The 21,745-nt window shown below is 43.6% G+C and overlaps 1 protein-coding gene across 3 annotated transcripts in view; it reads right to left on the minus strand.

Moving 5' to 3' along the window:
• The window catches only part of SYT16 (synaptotagmin 16), a 100,477-nt gene that overhangs the window by 55,680 nt on the left and 23,052 nt on the right, over positions 1 to 21,745 (minus strand). The window contains exon 2 of one of the 3 annotated variants that reach the window (XM_056492880.1): positions 15,729 to 15,799. The gene's annotated coding sequence lies outside the window, so the exon portion shown is untranslated. Of the gene's footprint in view, positions 1 to 9,241; positions 9,449 to 15,728; positions 15,800 to 21,745 lie in introns of those variants that run through there. The other 2 variants (XM_056492882.1, XM_056492881.1) reach the window with 2 other exon arrangements.

Consider the following 21,745-nt stretch of genomic DNA (forward strand, 5'->3'; position numbering starts at 1 on the left):
TTCCAGCAAAAGCTGCAAGGCAGTGCAAGTGTACATTATTATTATTGCTATTATGATGTATTAGAGAGTTTCCACCTACTTGCATGTCTACATATCCCCATCCCTATCAGCAGTGCCACAGCCCAGCAAAGCCCAGGAGTCCATCCTGGTGCTTGGCAAGGCTCAGCAAACCCTGAAGGGAAGTTATGGGGGATGGAATGATGGCAGCAGCCCCACTGCAAGGACAAGTTCCCTGCAGGGTGCAATGGAAACACCAAGCAGCTTCCTCAGTCACTTCCTCTGCTCAGTGCCCAAAGCACGTGGGTATCAGGATTTTGTCACTTTGCCCACTCACAAGCTGAGGGCAAGGTTATCAAGGAAAGTACAGCCATATCTGGATTCCTAAAGGATCAGGATAACTAATGGGGTCTTCCTGAGACAGCAGGGCAGAACAAAAAGGTACAGGGTTTTCAGAAGCCATGGCTAACACTGTATTCATTATTAAAAAATCTCCAACAAATCCTCATCTATGCAAACTCAGAAAGTGCCACAAATGGTGAAGCAACTCCTTGCATGCAGTATTTCATAAACTCAGACTGAGGGAAGCTGTAGGTGCCAATTCTTCACACAACAAACTGCAAGAACATGACCACTGCTCGTCCTTATCAGCCTTGGACAGGTGGCAATTCTATTCATGTGCACCACACACACAATACACAAACACTTCAGAAATAAATGTGTGTTTTCACAGGATTGCAGCTCTCTCCTGATATCTGTTTCAAAGGAGACAAAGCCAGACCCTTCCTAGCAGCACTGTGAGGGAACAGTTGTATAATTCCCCCTCTTCTCCTCAAGGTGATCCACAAATACATTATCAGAAATGCAATCAGACCACATTTGGTGCTGTAGCAGGAATGAAACTCCCATCCAAGACAGGAGGACTTGCCCTGCATAGAGGCTGGGTTTCACACACTTTATTTTTATGTGCTGATTTATAGATAGCAAGAATGAGGAGATTCTCCAGTCCTTTTATATAAGGAATATGAAGAACTGAAAAGCACTTATGACCTGACTGTACCTCTATTTATTTGACTGCCAATTTTGTCTCGTCAAAGGATGGAGGAATGGGCCCACTTGTAACTGCTGCAGATGTATTTGCAGGTCATCTTCAAAGATTTAAGCTGCCCTTATGACCTCTAGCATAGGCAATTTCAAAGGTCTCAAAGACAGTAAATCAGCTTAATTTCCCTCTCTTCTACCACCCACAGAGCCACCCAAACACCTGCAGGCTTCAATGCATTTATCCCCCCAGGAGGTCTCTGCCCCACAGAGCAGGAGACACAGCACAGGCACAACCACAAAAAGTGGAAGTTTGACCCAAGAGAAAAATCAAGAAAAGTTACATCCATCTACAGAGGCATTTCAGTACCTAGAATTACCCAAAATTTCACCCCAAAGCTGAGGCTTCATCTAGAGGTGACAGCATGAGGACAGTCACAGGACTTCTGGCATCTTTCTTCAGTCACGTGGGGTCACACAAAAGCCATAGAATTGGCATTTTCCCCCCAAAACTGCATCCTCTGATTCTCTAAGGGATGTGATCCAGTAGATGTGCTCAAAACCTTCGTGCCACACTGAATTGAAGGCACATCAGGTACAACAGGAGACATAAAGGCAGGTATTTAGCAAGTGCTCTCCCCTTAGAAATTGAAATCCTGAGATAAATTCTCCCTTGAACCCACATTTTCCTTTTCCCAGCACCATGTCTAAGGTGCAGGACTAGAGGAGGGCAACCTCTGCCCTTTGTTACCCTCAGCTTGGCTCAGTGTGCAGCCTGTACTGGGGCCAGAAGTAGCAGCAGATTTGATTTTTCTCTTAAAAAAAATCAAATCTGCTCATAAAAGCCAGAGTCAGACTTGAATTCTCAGGATGCAGTCTGGATTTCTCTTAGAACCTGCCATAGATAAATGACCAAGACATAGACACTGGAGGGCAAACCTCAAAGCAGCCAGCAGCCAGCCTGGAGAGCCACAGGCCCAGTTTCCAAAAAGCTTTCCTTGAGGCCAGGTTTTCCACCCTACAAAGGCTGCTCTGTGTTTTGCTGTGCATGACCCTGTGGCAGCACTCTTTTCCCAGCAGCAAAAAACCCATCCTGGCCTTTTAGCAATGCCCTTGATGACATTTGTAACAGAGCACACACAGCTCTGTGAAATATTCTGCCTTCAACAAAAGGCACTTTTCAACTAGCAAAGATGAGGTGTTAGTTTTGCTGGATGTGTTTCAAATGAGTGTGGAGCATTAGTTCAAGTACACAGCCTCTGCAAACAATGACACCTAAAGTTCTGCATCCAGAGGAGTCCTGGCTCTCTCCTCATTGCTCCATCTGTAAACACACACACTACAAACACAGATGGAACAAGGGAGCAGAAATGTGTCCTGATGGACAGGGAGAATTCACACTGTCTGGTGGAGGTCACTTGCAAGAGTGATCCAGAGGCTCATCATCATTTTTAGTAATAACCACAAAAATAGCTCCAGTTCTGCACAGTATTCAAAATTCACTGAAGATAATGGGGCCAGGGAGACTGAGAATTTGAGCAGCACAGAACCTCGATTGTCATTCATGAGCTGAAAGATGGTCCCCTCCATGTCAGGGCTGGACAGATTTGATGGGGACAGCACAAGGAGGCTCACACCCATCCAGGCCTGGAGAAAAACTGAAACCAAGTAGAAAATCATTTTCCCAGCCCACAATCCATGAGGTACCCTCACAATTAAGAGTTTGCCATTTCTTCTCCATCTCAATATTCACTCTAATCTCTGAGCTATGCCAAAATTCTCAGTTTTTCACTCTTGGAACTATTTTCCATTGTAAAACCAGCTGTCACACAAAGCAGTGAGCTACCTTGGAAGTCAAAGCTTTCACTTGAGATATAGAAAAGCAAGAAAATGGCTGTAATGATAATGATAAATACAATTTGAATTAGAGTAAATTAAAGAATCTAGTCCCTAAAAGCCAATCTCCTGCTGCTTAGGGCTTTCATGTTAGAGATGAGAGCTGTACTCAAATGCAAATAAATCAAACAGGACAGAGATCTCAGCTTGCCCTTTCCAGATACACTTTGACTTTCCAGCCTCTGGAAAAACTACCACAATAGCAAGGGACAGCTGTTTTTTCTCACAGATTGCTCAGAGGAGAATACTGTCCTGAAAGAGGATACAACTTGGGTCTAGGAAAGGTTTTTCAAGACAACGCACTTAGAAAAATTTATAATTTAAACAGAATTTAATTGTCCAACAAGAGCCCCTTTTCCCAGAAGGTTCTCAGCCTGTAGTAGGTTTGTCTTTGATGGTGTCCCAGGTTTGTTTTCAGTCACAGTACAACACAGAGATCATAATCTGATACCTTTTGTCATAGCTGACACCAACATTGCCTCACTGGTAGAAAAGGAAGACTAGGGCTGTCAGTCTGCCACCTCTCTTGAGCACTGAAGTCACGCTTTTTTTTTCCCCTTTTCTTAAAGACAACTTCTTTGTTGCCATGGTATCACTAATGCAGTATTTTGAGACAGGGAAAGAAGATAACTGTGCAGCATCACAGTGACACATCTATCAGCTGCCATCCTCTCAAAAAGGATAAATAAATAAGGATGCCAATGGAGACTTCTAAATGCTCCTCCACCCTTTAAAATTTCTCCCTCTCACATACAAGATACTGTCTATAAAGTTCATGCCTTGGTTTTATTATAGAGAAGGCCAGAATTTCCCTCACAGCAAGCAGTGGCTGGGGTTATTTTTCAATTCCTTCTCTTCTCCCTATGCTACATGACACCAGCTGAGATCCACACTCAAAAGAGAACAAACAGCACCTGCATGTTCAGAAAATGCCAGCCTGGCTCTCCATGTTAAACCATGCAGTGACTCTTTGCAAGTCTTGCTTGCACAGTGATTTCTCCCTGAGCTAACAGGGTATCCACTGCGGAGAACAGCTCAAGTTCATCTCAACAGTGAGAGAAACAAAAAGGGGCAGTCTAATGGTGTTTCCCATATAACCACCTTCAGCTCCCTGTGATTGTCCTAGTTTGAAGGACAGATATCTGCCAATAAAGACAGGAGCTTCTCTTTGAAATGGAGAATGTAAACCTCCTTCCTCCAAATTATTATTATTTTGAAATTAAGGGGCTTTCAGGCAAAGATATGGGAATTAGGAATAACAGTTCTTTACTAGGAAAATTAAAATAGAAATACAGTATTACACAGAACAATCCCAAACCCTGCCAGAGTCAGAATCCAAGCTGACACCCGTCAGTCAGTCAGGGTGTTGGCACAGTCCCATTCAATGGTGGCTGCATCCTCCTGCAGGGGCAGATGTGGTTCAGCTGGAGCAGTGCTCCTGGAGAAGGTGCAGTTTCCTCTGAAGGTCCAGGGATGATATGGAAGGGTCTGGCTTTCCTCTGGAATCCAGTGGAAAGAAGGTGCCTTGGTGTCCAAAATCTCAGTTTTATCTGGGTAGGAAAGGCTTGGCTCCTCCCCTGGCTGGAGCATCTCCCATGGGATGATGGAATTTTATCAGTCATGCCCTGGGACTCAATGGCCATGAACAGGAGATATCTCCTGGAGGGAGGATGGGCTGTGGGAAAGATATGTGCCAGGAGATAAGGGTCACCAATATCAACAGATGGTGACAGAATTCACATTTCTGGTCACATCCTGTATTGCAGCCCAAGACAATGATCCCATTATCCTTGTAGCCTTGGAGTCTTTCCTATCACTGCCAGCATGATTTTAAAACAGAAACCTTTACTAACTTAGCAAATTAAGGCCTGACACTCAGCACAATGGCATTTCCCTCCTTGGCTGCTGAGAACATTGAATCAGGTCCCTTCCAAACATGTCAGAGATGGCTGTGCCCACCACGGGCACAATTCTGCTGTGTCAGTAAACCCAGGGAACAGTCACAGTGAGAGATGCTCCTGTCCTCATGCACTCCCTGCTTTGGGACCCAGACCAATCAACAGGAATGAGAGACACAGTGACTTTCCACACATGCCACAGTGGTGACATGATGAGATTTCCATCTCTGGGCGATACAAAAGGAGGAATAAGGTAATGGACTGGAAACTTTTATAAGCTGAATTTGCCAAGGTTTCTGGAACAGAGAAGGGAGCAGAGAGCAACAAGCAAACAGTGACAAAAGCTCAAACTGGAAGGACCTCTGATATGAGTCAAGAATTCAACAGTGAGCACAGAGTCCTCTAGAGAATAAAAATAAGTATTTTACATTTGGGAGAGAGAGGAAATGGGAGGAAAGTGGGGAGAAAGGAGGACCTCAGTTGCTGTTTCACTTATTTGGGGGGACAAGAAAGAATAAGTTGTCTCCACGCAGAACTGAAGTGCTCTCACCTCTTCAAAGAGGAATCTAATTGGGACCTTTATGCTCTCATGTATTTATATTTCTCATCCACAAAACCTTGCTTTTAGTTTCACCAATTTGACCCAAGGCACAATGACTCATCACAGCAAAAGGCTGGACAGCAGCTTTGGGTTTTTTTCAAAGACCTAAATAAACCCTACTCCATCAATTGACCAAGGACAGTAAACCTCTCACTGAAGGCTGAATGTTGCCTTGACAACCTGTCTGATCTCCACTGCTCCAGGGACTGGAAATGTGCTGCCAACAGGAGATTTTAGCTAATCAAACCAAATCTCTTAATATTTAGACGATTTCCCATCTGTGGAGAGCAGGCCACGTGCCAATGGGAAGCAGGGCACCCTCTGAACACAGCCCTGGCTCCTCCTTGACCTGTGATTTGTTGGATCCTTGTCTCCTGGCAGGCAGCAAAGGAGAAGGAGGGTGCCAAGGGACCACAACCTCTCACCTGCACTCAGCACATCCTGGCAGGATGCACCCTCACAATACCCATGCCTTAACCCCTGACCTTGGGAATTAAAATAAAGTTTCCAACATTGGCATTGCACACCCTGTTGGTTTGACTTGTTTTGAGCCTTCTGAAGCTGCTCTGTCCCTTTTTCAGCTCCCATTTAACACATCCAGGGACCAGCAGTGGCAAAATGCTGACCAAAAAAGAAAAAGTGAGACAAGCACGTGCCTCTCGACCTTCCTGGATCAGGGACTGCTGTCAAACTGCAGCACAGAGCACCTGCTTCTTTCTAAAACTTCTAATTGGCAGTGCTAAAGGGGCAGCTTTGGGGCCCAATTTTGTCTTGAAAGCACAACCAGTCATTGATTTTTATTTTTTTATAAGGGAGTAGCCAGACCAACCTTTATAAAGTTCTACTGAAGGTTTTTGTCCCCTGCATTTAAGCCCAGCCACAAATCCAGACAATCAGTCTGGCATTTAGCAATCCAAGGGGACACAAAAAGAGGCACGAGCAGCAGGGGGGAGAGAGGAGTTTTCTACAGTCCTGCTGCTCTTCAGACAAGAAATTCTGAGTGGTGGTGATGAGATTCACATCCATGAACAAGCACCAGTTTCCATCTAACAACCACCAGGGCTACATCACCAAAGATGGCCCTGACTGTGACCTTTCCAATTGCCAAAGGAAATCAAGAGCAGCAGATTTAGCTTTGCTATTGCCTTGGTTTAATTTAGGTTTGTTAATTTTAACATATTTAATTTTTTTTTGTGATAGGATTTAGAAGCAAAAACCAAGGCAGGCTTGAAACTTAAAAGGGTATAAAGAGGAAATTTATTAACAACACAGAGAAAAAAAAAGAAATTTGGAATAAGATTTCTAGATTACTCTCTCCTCCCCCCTACTTTCTACATTTCTTAACACAACATACAGAGACACTGTAGTAATTTTTTTAATTTAAATAATTATTTCAGTTTACTTTAGAGAGAGAAGGGGGTTTTTTGTTTTGGTTATAGGGTTTTTTTAAAAAGAAGAATAAAGTTTTCTTGTGTTTTTATTTCTACATTTTGCATATTCCTGGGAAAAACAGCAAATTGTGAAACTCTTTTTGTTTTTACAGTCTTTCCAGAGCTGTGTTATGGGTCACATTAAACTCATGGGGTATTACTTTTTAGGGCAAGCTGTTTAAAGGCAAAAGTTTTGTGTTTTTTGTTTGGGTTTTTTGTTGTTTTTTTTTAATTAAATGTCTCTGTTTATTTTTCTATTTTTCAGAACAGAGACCCCCATTCCCTCAGGTCAAAAGATTTTTTTTTTTTAAAACACTTCAACTTTTCATGTGTTTTTTCATGATTTATAGGAATTTTCAGTGTAGTCAAATTTATTCTTTATAGCTTACAAAAAAATTTTTTAGCTAATTTATTTATGGCATCTTTTTAATTTTTTTTTTTTTTTATCTGGAAACTTGGCAAAATCAGCAGAGGTATTCAGGATCTCCTTTCCTTCCTGTATCATTCTTTACAGCATCTCAGAGAACACTAAGCCACAACTCTCCAAACCCCAAATCACAGATCCTGCATGGAGTTTCATTCCACATAGAGTATTTGCTGCCAGATTAATTTCTGCTGCTGCTACAAGTGGCATGAGGGATTCTCCAGATGGTTTGTGACCTGGTACAGAGGATGTCTGCACAGGACAAGCTGCCCCACCACAGTTTTTTGGGACCTGGGCTTGCCACCAAGAGCAGGATGGAGGAATTGCTGGCATTTAACAGGGAGGCCTGAAGCAGAAGGCTGCTGCTCATAAAGCAGGGTGTGATTTCAAAGAGAGAGAGAGCTTTGTGGAAGATTTCTTGGTTTCTGGTATCGACCAAGTGACCTACGCCCTGAGAAAATATGTTCTAACAATAACAAAAGCCATTACACAAATGGGGAAATGTCAGCAGTTTCTAGAGTCATGTATTTAATTGAGTGAAGAGCTGAGCAATTACTGCCACCTTCTACCATGGCCCTGGGACTATTTCTCTCTCCACATAGGTATAAACCAGTTAACCAGTTACTAGGGCTGGGTGGAGAAAGGAAGGAAGTGAAGTGATTGCTCAGCTAACCCAGGGCTCTGTGACAAAGGAAAGGCAATGAAATCCTGCAGGCATAAGGAAGAGGGGAGCAGAGCTCATTTTAACTGAGCAGGAGAGCAGCTCATTCCCTATGTGTGCCTTCCCAGTTTATTTTTTCATGCATCACACCTCCTTCTAGTCCAGGCACTCCTCAGTTTTACTGAACCTGAGTTCAGCCAAACTGAATGAAAGATGGACTCTGGTACTTAGGCCTGAAATATCTGTCTCTATAGACCATGGGAAATCAAGAGTGGTCAGTGGTTTGATGGGGAGCAGGAATGATCTCAGAAAACAGCCCTTGTAAGTCACCCTCCATAATTCTCTTGTAAAAACAACATGCAGGGCAGGACCCCAGCACTCCAAAACCTGGGAGAAGGGCCTTCTCCAGATGGAGGGACCTTCTCCAGATGGAGGGACCTTCTCCAGATGGAGGCAGCCACAAAGTTGTTTCAGAGGATTCATCTGCATTAACAGGTTTCAAAACATCTACCCAGAGCTCTTTTCAAGCAAGAGCTGTGATGTCCAGCTGTTGTCAGGGATAAATGGAGAGCTGTACCACTTCAGAGGCAGGAGAAGGAAGGGGGAGGCAGATAGAGGCGGCTGTGAGCCAGAACAGATGCAAAGGAAATCACTAAAATAGATCCTGGGCACTTCAAGGGCTCCTGCAGCAGCGCTGCTCCAGCCCAGCCCACGTGAGCAAACATCCACACTGCAAAACACTTGACATAAAGGACCACAAGAATAAAGTGCAGCCTGCTCCTGGGATATTTTCAGACACACTGAGCCAAGCTATGGAATCTGTTTACTATTTTATTGGTATCCCTTCAGCTGTTTTCTCCCACAGCCATCGTGGTACAATAAGTTCTTTTTTTCCTTTGAACCTCAGTCACAAACACCTGCAAGCACCCATGGCTTCTCTTGCACAGCAATCAGATGTGCCCTCTGCTTAACAGCAATGCAAAGGCTCTGCACTTTTGTTACTCATTATGGATCTAGAATCATGGTCTACTACTGCCTTAAATTAAATCTGGAATGACAGCAGGAAACAGAACAATGTCAAAGCAGAAAACAGAAGAAAAGGCTTACTCCTATTTCATTCCTTGTAATTTCCAAGATCTTTGTATTTCAAGGAGACCAAAGCAGCATGCAAATCCAAAGTTAGAAGTGAGGGTAACATAGGATTTTTTTTGTAATTGTCTCCAAAGTAGCAAACTAGGAAAGCTGTCTTCTCACCAAGAAATAGCCCCAAAGCATTTCAAACACGAGACTTACCTAATCACACTTACATAAAGCAGCAAGATGAGTCAAGCCAGAGATGGAATTTCCCAAGAAAGCTTTGAAATGTGTTATGAGAAAAGTGTTCTTCCTGCTAAATCCTTAGAATCTGTAGTACTCACACGATCTGGGCAAAGAGAAGAGAGGCACAGTCCTGAGTTTGACAAACAGGAGTGGTTCTGGTGTTCTTGCCCTTTTCTCTGCATGTATTTGTTGATTTAACATCCCAAGGAAGAAGGAATGCTGCTGGTTGGTAAATATGTGACAGCCACCAAAGGAATGCAAGCCAGGGAAACGAGATAAAGCAGCTTATGCCACTTCCTAAAGGGGTTATTTAAATACTACTGCCTCACCTTATGAGTACTAGGTCTTTATTCAAACAATTATCTTGCAGACAAATTTGCCTAAAAAAAAAATTGTCATTCATGTATCAGGAAATTGGAAATCATAAGTGATTTTCTCTCCTGTACAGAGACATCATTTATTACTTGGCTTAAATTCACAGTCTGGTTATAAGTATTTGGATCCACTTTGGAAATGTGCCTTTACCGTCCCGGATTCCCACAGATTTGCAGTAAAAGGGTAAAATAAGGATCATTCAGTCTAGAACAAAGGGAACAGCCTGCCTCTTGCACTTGCCATTCCCTCCCTGAGCCCTGCTCACCCTGGGGCCAAGCCCTGCTCCATCTCTGGAGGATCCCAGGCTGGAAGGACAAAGCTGTGCCAGCAGCTCTGTGCTTCCCAATGGGTTTTTACATAGAGGTAAAAGCTGTTTTTACAAAAGGTGTAAGCACAGCACTGATCCCAATGCATCCCACGTTAACCTTAATTTTAAGGAAGACTCTGTGTAAGCCTCACGTACCTTGAGGGCACATTCTGTCTTCACTCTCCACACAACTGCTGCTTTGAATGTGCATTTAGGATGTAGTTTTGAATCCCAGTATGAGAAGGGTCATTTTCCCCCAACATTCAGGGCAAACCCTTCCTCAGTCTCTCTGCAAAGGCCTTTTTGTAGTGAAACCAAAGCTCTTCCCAACAATTCACTTATTGGTGTAAAAAAATTGTTTCCAGCTTCTAGAATACCTGTTGTTCCTCAAAAAAACAGCTGCAAAATAAAACCACACATCTGAATCCAGCTACTCACAATGCTCAGAACATGAGAGAGGGTGGGCTGAAAATCAGGAGAAGGAAGGGAGTGCACAGATGTGGCTGCTCACAACCAAAAGGACTTCTGGCCCCAATGCCTGCAGCCATTTGTGAGCTGGCTCTAATCTGCTCTCAGCAGTGTCTTGCCTTTCTAAGGCAAACTGCTCCCTGAGGCAATTTTCTGCAGGTGTTCCTAATGCAACTCTTTTTTCCCAAAAAAAAAAAAAAAATAAAAAAGTGTTCTGATGATCTTGTTCCTAAAAGCTGTTGCCTGGCAGATCCCTCAAGAGCAGTCCAGACTGGCATCTTCAAAATAAAAGCTACTTAGAAAGATCTCAAGAGGAGGAAGAAAAGTCCTTATTGGGCAGACCTCAATCCCCTGGATTTACTTGAGTCTGGCCATGGCAGAATCCCAGTGGATCCCAGCTGGAGAGGGTGTCTGGCTCCCTGGAAGAGCCAGTGCTGGGGACAGGTGCCTTCCCAGACCCACAGCCTGTCCCCTGTCCCCGTGGTGCCCACATCAGGCACGGCTGGGTGGCCCTGCTGATGAGCCAGAGCAGGAGGTGGCAGCTGTGGAGCTGTGGCTAAAAATACACAGGAGTGCAGCAGAGCCATGAGGGAAATCACCATGTCTGGTTATGTCTGTCATCACCAGAGCCAGCTGAGTGAGCCTCTTCCATCAGCCATCACCCAGGAGGCTTGGCTAAGCCAAGGGGAAATTCTCCTGCTCATTTAGAATGAAGATTTGCAGACCCAGCTGCCTGTCTGTGTGCCTCATTCCCTGTGCATTCCCTGTATTTCCAATGCTGCATGGTTGAAAATAAATGTCCAAGTAGCAACTCCAAAAGGGAGGCTGTGAAATGAGTTGCCAAAGAGAAAATAAGGTTCACCTTATTCAGGTTCAATAAGGTTCACCTAGGTTTGCTGCAAAAAAGATAGTTACTCCAAATTTCTTCCCAGTGATTGTTCTATTAGTCCCTTACTTTTGAACTCTTCCCTTTGCAACTTTCTCTGTTGCCTCTAGTATGTTTTCTGTGGAAATAGGATGCTTATCCACTTCCATTCAAATTTCTCCAGAATCCATCAGGTCTGTCTGTAATGGTTTTAAAGCAAATCCAGTGAGAGACTGCAAGTCAGAAATACAACTTAATAGGAAAAAAATAAAAATAAAATACATGCAATAGTACAAAAGAAAAACCACTGACAGAGTCAGAATACAACCTGACACCCCACTAGTTAGGGTGGTGGTAGCAGTCCAGATGAAGTGTCTTGTTGAAGAAATGAACCTGTAAAAAGGTCTGGTAGCTCTTATCCTCTGGAAACCAGTGGGTAAAGGCTGCTTTAGTGTTCCAAATCTCAGTTTTTATCCAGGTAGGAAATGCTTGGCTCCTCCCCCTGGGTGGAGCATCTCCCGATGGGATGATGTAATTTTATCAGTCACACAGTGGGACTCAATGGCCGTTAGCAGGAGATATGTCCCTGAAGGAAGGATGGGTCATGGGAAAGATAAAGAGCATTGCCCCACCTGGTTTAACAGATGGCCCATTAGCAGAGGATATCTCCCACACAGATAAGAATCATTGCCCCACCTGCTTTCAGCAGATGGTGATAGAATACACAGTTCTGGGCACATCTTTACATTGTAACCTAAGACACTGTCACATTTATGGAAGGAAATGGGAGACTCTACAAGTCTCCCACTCTGATTCCCATGTATTCAGCTGCCTCTCTTCGTCTCCCACATCAAGTCCTTACTCTATTATTGAAAACTTCACTTACAAAGTTGCAATGGGGAAAAAAGAAATCCAGAAATAATAGCACAATGTTGTCAAGAGAATAAACACTCATCCTTGTCAACTCAATACTGCCCTTTCTATGGCTGTTTTTTCCAGAACTGTTGTGCTAAAAGAGCTAGAGCACAATTGGCAGGAATTCAAACACATTTTCAGATGTAGTCCATTTTTATTATTCTTCGTCAGCCACCAGCTAAACTCTAGATATATTCCCTTTATGTCCCACTAAATGTCAAGCTGGTATTTTTAAAACCCAGACAATGAATTTCACATAAACCTTTACACCATTATTCCAAAGACCAAGCATCCTTTCACCTGGGAGCCACTGGAATGGCTGTTCCCTCAGCAGCAGGATGTGCTTCCAGCCTGGCCAAGCAGTGAGATCCCTTTCAGGCATCTGCTGCCCTGGGTCTGGATGAGAGATGAACCCTGACACGACCCAGATATGACAAGAAAGAGAGGCTTTATGCTGGTGTGGCTGATTTAATTCCCCCACAGAGCAGCAGCCATGAGATACCTGCCACCTACCTGATATCTAGCATATTTAGATATTTATTTACTCTCATTGTAGTTCTTTGCAAAACAATTATTGCTGCGGTATTTGCTGGAGGTAAACTTGGCTGAACAAAGCATGAATATGCAGAGAAGGCAGGAGGGCAATAAAACTGCACACAAGCAGCAACAACTCCCACTTCCCTCTTTGATCAGTACGTTAAACCTTCCTCAACATTCTCTAGACTTGCAAAAAACAAATACATCTCCCAGTGCTTGAACTTAAAGTCCAGCATTTCTCTCTTCTTGGCCCCAAGTCTTATTCAAAAGAAATATAAGATTAAAGAGCAAACTGTGTGCAAGTCTCAGGTCTCTGAGTCAAGAGCCCCAAAACTAGAAAAGCTTATGAAACAGCTCAGGGCAGTGAACTCCTCTTGCCAAGGCAGGAATATCAGAGTGAAACATCTCTGGCACTTCTTGCTGAGGTCAGACAGTGTCTCTCAGTATCCACTCCTCCGGGCTGGAAGGAATGTGCCTGTGCTGGATAGGAGTGAAGACAGAAATATTTGCACAACTCGTTTCTGCCCAAGTCATATTCACCTGCTGTCTGCTGACAGGCACAGATGACAAGGTCCTGAACTCCAGAGGAGCAGGAAACTGTCTTGGCAGAAGCAGTGTTTCAATTAAACACGTGTATGGACACCACAGCATTTCCTCACTAAAATTTCCATGAAGCAACACAGACAAATTGCCTGAAACCACACTTGAAAACCTACTGAAATGAGGCTGTGAGCCATTAGCCACAAACAAAGGGATTAGTTTCACCTAGAGTCCAAAATATCAGCAAAATCCATTTGGCCTCTAAGCCTGTAGTAAAGAAATCTGACCTGGCTTGCTGAAGTATGCAAATAAAAAAGTTGTAGATTATCAAGCAGTGATTTGATTGAATCATTTCCCTGTGGCTATTCCAGTGGCTATACTGCTGCCAGGCAGTCACAGTCCTGTGCTCCTGTACACTTCACAAATGGGTTTTTGGATCCAATTCTGACTTTCACCCCAGGCTTGGACCTCATGGCTCAATTAATCCAGTCAGACAGTTTCCCACTAATTGAACAACCTCTGAAGTGGATCTGAGAGGTCCAGTTCACAGGAATTTGCAGAAGTTTCAGGAGAACCCCAGAGTCTCTCTTGCAACTACATTTATTCTGCTGGTGGGAAGAAGGAAAGCCTGGAGCAGCACTCAGTTTAGTGGGATGCCCAGGAATTACAACTGAGCAGGCAAATCAACCCCTACAAACAGAGAAAGCAGACAGACCAATTCAAACTCCACATGAGCTGGGTTTCCAAAAAAAGTCTGTGTACACAAGGGTGGTTCAAGTCTACTAAGAGACTTGAAATTCAGTGGCAAAGATTTTTACTTTCTAATTAAAGCTAGGTGATTATTTTTTATATATGTAATAGACAAATCCAGCATTGAAAGAGGCTGTTGACAGAAATGCAACCAAAACCATTATAGTTGCAAAGGAGTTGAAGGAAGGCTGGAATTCCCCAGGAAAATGGTAGGTTTTGATCAGAAATTAAGAAAGAAATTATCATCATTCTTCACCTTCCAGCTGAATCCACAAACTACTTTGCCAACATCAAGCTAAGTAGAAACATTGTGGGTTGCACAAGACCAGCTTGCAAGCAAGATTATGGACAAGAGCAAATCTCAAAAAATGCAAGCAAAGTTACAGGCAATGGGTGTATTTAGAGAAGGAGCCCAACAAGAACACAAATACTGAGTGAGTACATGGGCTAAGGCAATGTAGCTGGACAGATGTGACAAACAGACCTGGAATACAGACAAAAGCCACCACTCCACCATGGAAAGTGGTAGGAGAGGCAGAGGGGGAAATACCCACCTTACTGCTCTCTTGACAGGGATGAGGGAGAACCAAATACCCCAGGAACTGAAAAACACAAAGAGGAACCAGCAAACAGCAGCATGTGCACCGACTGGGAACTTCACCAAATAAGAGAAAAACGCCTCCAGAGTGACTTTAGCTCATTAGAGCCCTGGCCATGTACAAACACCACAGCCTAATCCCTGCCACACTGATAAGCAGCAGTGTCAGGCTGGAGGAAAAGGAACAGCTGCTCACCACACACAGTGAAAATTTGGAGATGCAAGAGCAGGCACAGGCAGCCAAGAAGGAGCTCAAAGTACCAGGACTTGACATGGCACAAGCACTGCCATTGTCCAGGGATCTGCCTGGAGCACACCCTGGGGTGCTGGAGAAGGGAAGGAGGATCCCAGCCCAGCCCAGCTCCAGCCTGCTCTGAAACAGGACAGGAAGAGGGCAGGGAAATAAATACCTTGACAATGGACTTTAGAAGAAAAACTTCCAAACTTAGAAAACTTCCACGAATGCTGAAGAGAAACTCATGGCATTTCAGGAATGCTGAAGGGAAACTCAGGAGCACTGGGGAATGCTCATAAAGGAGTCATCACTCTAAAGAGACCAGCTGTGCAACTCCTCTTACATTGAGCTGGTGCAATATAAATACCTAACAGCATTGAGAAGAAAATAAAACAGTGAAAAGACAGCCACAAGACTAACAGTGCAAAAAAATGTACAGGGGGGATTCAGCACCACTTGCATGGGTAGTTCAGGATTTGACTGGAGGGCAAAAAGAGGTTGTCTTTTCAGTGTTACCAACATGCTTTAGGTCATTGAAGTGACAAAAAGGATACAAAAGTCTTTAAGAGGAAGCCAAGCAGGCACCAAGGATCATGAGCAACAAACACAGCAGAGTTTGGGCTCCTTATACCAAACAATATGGGAGCAATGGAAAAAATCAGCAGATTATATCCAGAGTGGTGAGAAAAGAAAGCTGGGGTACATTTAGAGACGGCCAACATTGCCCACAGCAATTTAATGTATTTAATTGTGTTAACACTGATAAGTAAGAGATTTGAACATTTTTTATGAGAAAGGGAACAGATGTGATTTTCTGGAGCATCAGAAAAATTCAGCATCAACCAGACAAGAAAAGTGCAGTTTGCTTACCTCCTTTCTGCAGAAAAATGAATTCAGGATGGGGCTCAGAGGACCAGCAGGGAGCTCATAAATAGGTCTGGCTGGAGAAAAAGAGAAAAAAATCACCCCCATGTCATTCTTGATGAGAGCAGTGTCCCAGCCTTGGGACAGTGCCACAGCCTCCAGCTGCATCCCTGCACTGCCCTTTGCTTCAAATCAGCCCAGCACAAAACTCCCTTAAATGAGTTTGGCTATGCAGGAGGAGGAAGTGTTTGCAGATGTTTATTCTGCTTTAATTTTATCTTATTTCACAGAACATCTTCAATTTAAAGCTCTTAATAGATGTCAGTCACCATCACTGAATGGCTGCTAACTGCTGCAGCTTGGCAAATGGGAGCCTCAACTCAAAAATCAGGTTCTGCATTTCAGCAGTGTCAAACTTCAGAAGTTATCTAGATCAAAATTAAGAGCTTTGAAAAGAAAATGCTTTTAAACACTGAAAAGTAAGTTTAAACTCTATTGCTTAGCCGATCAGTTTTCAAGGTATTTAAGTCCAAGGAAAGATGACAGATTTCACCTGAATTTTAATACTATGGTCAAACTCCTCATTGTAATTAGTTAAAGCAGTTACAAAACTTAATTTTTAAATTACCACTTAAGGTAGCTAAGTACAGGAATTTTTATTATGTTTCAGAGATTATAATAATTGAAGTTTACAGTAAATCCAGAGTTCAATAGAATTTAAATGGCTGTAAATCTCAGAGCATAAAACTGGTTTGCAGAGGAGCATGTAACTGATTCCCAGCCTCTCTGCAAGGTGCCAGCCATGGAGAGAGCTGATTAGTCAGCCTTTGATTAATTGCCTGTTACATTAGAGCCAGGGTCAATCTACTCATTTAGGTGAATGTCTGGTGGAGATCAGAGATGGAAATCAAAACCTGCAGCACAAGAGGAGAACATTCCAGAAGCTTTTCTTCCCTGCAAGGACCTGTGTCCCCCAGGCAGCTCCAGGCTGTCCAGCACAGCTGTGGATCATGGAATCCCAGGCTGGTTTGGGTTTGAAGGGACATTAAAGATCATCCCATTCCAACCCCCAAAGGGGGGACACAGCAAGAAGAGGCTCAGTGGAAGACAAAACCCAGTGGGAAGATGTAAATCTCTGAATATGAGAAGCAGGAGAAGTCAGGGGAAATGCTGGAATGTGTTAAAAAACCACAGATTAAGATTAGTTTAAAACCTACCAGATTGTGACACTGTCCACAGGGTGACTGGGTATGGAGACAGAAATAAGGAATGAGTTGAAACCACAGAGACTGGGAAATTGTCTTGACAGGGTGCTGAAAACACTGTATTTTTAAACATTATAAATAACTAGTTAAAAACCTGTAATAGAAGAGCAACTCATCCCCAACAACACATTAGAATGGCTATTCTTCAACACCCTATAGAAGAAAAAAGAAGCTCACAGAAATCTAAGTAATAAACCTGTATTTGAAAAAGGAGAACTACACAGAAATCTGTGTAGTATTACAAAGAAATAGGTGGAAAGACAGAAATACTTCAGAAGACCATGCACAGGTACTATAGGAAAGCATCAAGACACTTATTAATTCAAAATATTTTAAAAGAACAAAAAAAAAAATCAATTTGTTGATTGGGATTGAATGATAACTTAAGTCAATTACTGGTAGTAAAGCAAAAATCAGGAAAAAAACATCCTTCAGAATGTGAACATCATGTTCAGAGGAGGAAAAGAAAAACAGATGGTGAACTTCTGTCAAGTCCAATGTGGAATCATAGGAGGGCAGACCAAAAACAACCGTGGTCAGCAACTTTCTAAAGGCATGAAAATTTAATTACAGCTCCTTTTCAAGTGTTGCAGAAATAGAACTCCTTTCTGAAAGCTGTTGGGGTCACCAGTGATGGAGTACAAGGAACACTCATGATGATAAGCCTTGAGGACAAAAGCCAAATCTTGCACCACAGTTACCTGCAGAGAAGCTGAAGGATGCAATTCAGGACTATTTTCACCCAGAAAAGGGATCTTGATGACTGCCCAAATATTTCCTTGAAAATAGCTCAGTGCTCAGGAGCAAGGCAAGTAAAGAAACATTATGAAAACCAGTAAGACCACAAAAAGCATTGCTATTACAAATTCATACTGTTCTTCTTTCTTCACTGGAGTGCAGAAGTCTTAAAAGACTTCTTAAAAGACTTAAAAGACTTAGACACACCACATGATAGCACCAAGCTGGTACAGACAACTTGGGTAATGAGAAGCCTCAGCCCATCCTCGATGATCCTTGAGAGTCTCTTCCATCTCTTGTCATTCTATGATTCTCTCTGAAGCAGAAACCAGCCCCAGAATAACCATCATATTTGGGGGGAGGGGATGTTGGAAAACATCTGATTACTTTTTGAATGAAAAACACTCAGCTTGGAGAGAAAGTCTTCATGCCAGCCTGGGTTCCCTTGACCTTTCTGGAACAGCTAGGGAAACACAGCCAAGTAGGGGAAAAAGGAGATGGGGAGGGGGAATGGAGATGGAAGGGAAAAGGGTGAGAAGGTAAACTACAAATGGAAAAAGCAATTGGCAATGTATTCCCCCTCAACTGGGTGACAACAGTTCAGCTTCCAGCCTTCAAATGAGAATTTCTCCCAGAAAAATGACAGTATTTCTTATTTATCTTTTTCTTTGATGCTGCCAAGCTTGGCTGCCAGCAAAATAAGTTTTGAATAAAAATGTTTTGACCAGCTTTGCCTGAAACACTCAATTAGTGGTGAAGGGCAGAGCAGGAAGTGGGGGAGAATGAAGAGAGGCCAGCAGCTGGGCAGCAAACAAAGCCAGGCTGACAGAGAAGCTGGCAGCACTCTGGCCACCAGGCACCTGACAAATCTGTGCTCAAGCTAAAAAATCCAGCCCTTTATCTCAGGCAAGGCTTATCCTTTGGAGGATACCCTGTACCCCCTTCTCCAGGGAACTCCCCCAGGATGCCAAAGTCCCCCAGACCCTGCTGGGTGCCCCAGTGAGGATTTAGCAACAGGGATGGGCAGCACTGAAAATAAACCAGGAGGCTCCTTGGGAGCAGTCATCACAATGAAGACACCAGGCTGGTTTAATGTGACTCCAACCATGCTCCATGCACTCAAGTAACAGCTCAGATATAGCAGTAGGTCAGTCTCTTTTCACTCAGATTCACCCTCTTCCTTTTTCTAATTCTCTCTTGTATTATATAGCACATCTTCCAGAAATCTCTAACTCAGTGCTCGGTTTGTTGCCTAACAGGTCTCAAAAAAGCACATCTTTCCACTTCCAGAGCAATTCTGTTTAATCTTGTATGGAGAAGGTGTATCTCTTAAGAAACTTTTTCCACCCCTCCTTTTCTGCAGGAAAAAGGGAAGAAGTTGGAAAGAAGAATGACAGAAATGTTTCAACCTAAACGGGAGCAATTTGCATGCAAATCAGGTTTTTCAGGTGCCACAAAAGATGTGGGTGCCCTGACAATCTGAAGGGAAAGGAATAAAAGGAAGGGTGAATTTGACACAAACACTGTCAAGTGATGAACCTGAAACTTTTCCTCACTGGGGCAAAGTGTCCTGGAGAGAGAGTTTCTTCCCTATCACCTACATATTTAATTACATTCTCATTGGAACTACTATTGTAAGAAGAAAAATTCTATTTCTTCTCGTGTTTATGCACCTTCTAAAAGCTCCTTGCATGCAAGAGCTACAAACATAGTCAACATGAGAGTAGGTGCAACTGGAGGTAAACCCAAGTGGGAAGTGGTTTCACTGCAGAACTTGATGAGAAAATGAGTTATACAATCAATAAAGTAGCACCAGACTGCAGAGGAAGAGAGAATCATATGATGTACTAAGCAGCCCCCAGGCATTATCAGCAATAAATCCCAGAACTGTGGGGGTTAGCAGGGGCACAACAGGGGTGCTGGAGCTGCTGAGCACAGAGGAGCTGCAGCAGAGACAGCCACCAGCACTTCAGCTCAACCAGCTCCTCCCAAGGGAGTTTCTCCCCCAACAGGTAGATTTGTCATCCATACAGAAAAATCTTTATGCACCAGAGCTGGAACTCCTTGCTCTAAGTATGGTTATTTGTGCTTTCCAGGGAGAAGCCTTTCAGAGACTGATTCTCATGGATATTTAAATTCTTCTGGCAGCACTGAAGTAGTGTTTTGGGGAACCTGCAGGCACCAAGCCTTGTGGCAAGGGATACCACAGCACTCCACATTTGGGATGGCTGCACCACACCACAAAGCAGCAATGTGGTCATATCATCAGAGATTGGGTGGGGTTGGAAGGGAACTCAGAGATCTTCTTGTTCAAACCCCCCTGCCATGGGCAAGGGATCTTTCACTAGACCAGGTTACTCAGAGCCCCACCCAGCCTGGTCTTGAACATTTCCAGGGATGGAGAGTCCACCACTGCTCTGGGAAACCTGTATCAGTGCCTCACCACACATGGAATAAAAATATCCTAATTGCATCTATTCTAAAAATTTCCTAATTACTTCTATTCAAAACCTACTCTCCTCTTAAAATCCTGTCACCCATGCCTTTATGAAAATTCCCTTTCCAGCTCTCTTGGAGCCCCTTTAGGTACAGGAAGGGCCTCAAAAATCTCCCTGGAGCCTTCTCTACTCCAAACTGAGCAGCCCCAACCCCCTCAGCCTGTCGTGACAGGAGTTGTGCTCCAGCCCTCTGATCAACTTTGTGTCTTTCTCTGGGCTTCTTCCAACAGGTCAGTGCCTTTCTTGTGTTGGGATCATTCAAACCAGATCTGTAGCACTGCCATACAAAGGCAGACAGCATTTTCACTGAAGCCTCAACATCACATTTAACAGCTTTAACCCACACCTGAAAACACACACAGAGCAACAGAAGAAAACTCCCTGGCTTTGCCTTCCCATGGATTCTGCACAGCCTGGAGACCTGCAATCAGGATAGCAAACATGCCACAGCTGCCCTTCACTAAAACAGACACACACCTGGTCTTGGAAAACTTCTACTGAGCACATGTTTTGCACAAGTGTTCGTTTTTCCAGGCTTTGCTTCCATGTTCCCGGTATTCTAATGCGATTTACCATCACTGCTCTCACAAAAGAATTACATCCTTTCTAAAATAAACCGAGGTTATGTGACAGGTCTAAACCAGCAAAATGCATCAGAGCAATTAGTGGTTGTGCTGCCTTTATGGCTGTGATTGGAATTCTGATCTCCAGTGAGAAAACACAGTGGCTCTGCATACAGGCTCCATCTGCCGGCTCGCCGCGCTCCCGGCTCTGCTCAGAACATAGTAAACTGAAACAAAACCTACACAGCCATCAATTACATCTTCTTCCCTCTGCCTATGAATTTCAATAAATACACCATCTGTTCATCTTCTGTGTGGGAGTTCAGTCATCTTCTTGGCAGCAATATTATTCTAGAGCAATTACCTGTGTCTTTATCACCTATCATTGTGCTTCATCATCTTTTCATCATGTGTAAAATCCAACCACTTTATTACTACAATTTCTGTAGGCAGCCCTGTCCTGTTAGTTACCATGGAGATGATCTGTCAAAAGAAGTCTACATTTAAAGAAGTAAAAGCTGCGAAAAGGAGGAGGAGAGAAACACAAAGAGCCTGAAATGAACTTGTTTCTCTAAGTCAGAGTTTAAGCACAAAAGGCACATCTCAGGCAGAGGCGCTGAGATGCCACGAACAACCTGGTTAGGAACCCATCAAGCTGCCAATAAAGAGGATGAGTCAATGGCTCACAAGCAATACAATGTGCACAGAGGTCGGAGACTTGGCTTTAATCTCCCAGCCCAGCCCCATGACCCACTCTTAGGCAGGCTGAATTCTTATTATGATAAATCAAAATATAAAGCCAGGGGAGGGAGGGCAGGCTGGGATGACAAGCAGGCATCAGGGGCAATTTCCCCTCCCCACAGCCACAACAGTGACTCTTAGCAAACTACAGTTTGTACCCATCCCTGAAAATCTCTTGGGATTAATCCCCTTCTTCCCCAAATTCCCTCTGGTCTTGT

The sequence above is a fragment of the Oenanthe melanoleuca genome, chromosome 5, assembly GCF_029582105.1.
Source record: "Oenanthe melanoleuca isolate GR-GAL-2019-014 chromosome 5, OMel1.0, whole genome shotgun sequence".
In the NCBI taxonomy this organism is placed as follows: Eukaryota; Metazoa; Chordata; class Aves; order Passeriformes; family Muscicapidae; genus Oenanthe; species Oenanthe melanoleuca.